Here is a 2042-nt window from a genome sequence, read left to right as displayed (position 1 = left end):
TGTGTGTGTATTTGTGTGTATATATATATATATATGAGTTAGCAACCATTATCTCAGCCTATACCCTTCAGCCGGGGCTACCTGATGGACAGAAGGACCGATTTTATGGCACCTTCTTGCAGACTACCTCGTTGACGAATGACAGAGACCTTCACTTTGTGGCTGGTCACTTCAAAGGACATGTCGGACAACATACAGGGGCTTTTCAATGCGTACATGGAGGGAACCAGGCTGCTGGAGTTACGCGATGCAAATGATCTTATGGTTTGCAATACTAACTTCAGGAAACCTACCAGTCACTTAGTCACCTACCGTTCTAGCAGACACAGTAGCCACATTGACTACATCTTCGCTATGGACACATAAGAGGTGCAGCAGTATCAAAGGAAGACTTACTGGGAAAATTGTTTTGTATGTGGCAGATGCTCAGAAGCAATAAACAGTGAAAATTTGCAGAGAACAACTTCAGTCACATTCCAGGGAGAAAAACTAGAGGTAGTTGATAGCTTCCGTTACTAGATGACAAAGTCAGTAGCGGGGGTGGGTGCACTGAAAGTGTAGCTGTTAGAATAAGTATAGCCTGTTCAGAGAGCTCTTACCTCTGATGGTGACAAAGGGCCTCTCGCTCAGAGTAAAAGGCAGACTGTATGATGCATGTGTACGAATAGCCATGCTACATGGCAGTGAAACATGGGCCGTGACTGCTGAGGACATGCGTAAGCTTGCAAGGACTGAAGTCAGTATGCTCCGCTGGATGTGGTGCAATGTCAATGTGCATACTCGACAAAGTGTAAGTAGCTTGAGAGAAAAGTTGGACCTGAGAAGCATCAGATGTGGTGTGCAAGAGAGACGACTGCACTGGTATGGTCATGTGGCGAGAATGGATGAGGATAACTGTGTGAAAAAGTGCCACACTCTAGTGGTTGAGGGGACCTGTGGAAGGGGAAGACCCAGGAAGATAAGGTGGTGAAGCACGACCTTCGAACATTAGGCCTCACCGAGGCAATGACTAGTGACCGAGACCTTTGGAAATGTGCTGTGCTTGAGAAGACCCGGCGAATTTTTTAATGAAGGGAAATGTGCAGAGATTCCCAGGATAAAAAAATGCAAGAAATATGTTTTATCGTGCAAGTTTGTAGAAGGTTCTATTCATGCAGCGATGCAAAAAATTATTCACAATACTATGAATCTGTGGCCTATATCATTAAGTACGTTCTCATCTCATTGCACCAATATATTTTCTATATATTACATTGTATTGATTTTATTATATATGGAGTTTGTTTAACTACTTTATATTTACTAACCGTTTGTTAATCATGGATATATCGCATTTGGAGCAAGGAAATGCTGATGAATAACTTTGCAAGTCGATCTAGATGTGATCATCTACTATATTAACTGGAATGTGCTGTATTACAATCAATCCACTCAATTGTCCGTGTTACTTAATTCCTCCTTGTTTAATATTTTGCAACCGACGAGTTAATTTTCTCAATTGTCAAAAATAAATAATGCAGGTATTAATTAGAAAGCTAACAAGAAAAGTGTTTCCCTGTCGTCATGAACGACAAAAACAGAGCCGACAAGAGCTCAATTCTTATCGTCGTCAAAGGCAACAATACCAAACGCTACTTTGCCGTTGCTTTGCCAACCAAAAGCAGCAGCAACGATAATAACATAAGAGAAGATAACAGAAATAAGAGCGAAACCAATAGCATTGGGGCCCATTCTCACTATAACTAACAAACCTTTTTGTTGTCATTGATTGTAACCAGGCCATATGCTTTATAATTCTCATTTGACTATATTCGACGTCATCAATAAATATTACAAAACTAACGAGTCTGCCTCACCTTGGTCGATGAATATAGAAAATATATATGAATAAATGAAAATATAGCAGTCTAGCCAACCACTTTCTTAAATAAGGGTTGCAGCTATTATGTAATGCAGTCGTGGATTTGGATTTGGAAGACGGAAACTGAAAGAAGCCCGCCGTGTATGCGTATATATATATATATATATATATATATATATAT

This window comes from Octopus bimaculoides, chromosome 1 (assembly GCF_001194135.2).
Source record: "Octopus bimaculoides isolate UCB-OBI-ISO-001 chromosome 1, ASM119413v2, whole genome shotgun sequence".
NCBI classification, from domain to species: Eukaryota; Metazoa; Mollusca; class Cephalopoda; order Octopoda; family Octopodidae; genus Octopus; species Octopus bimaculoides.
Note: the sequence above shows the minus strand (reverse complement) of the source record.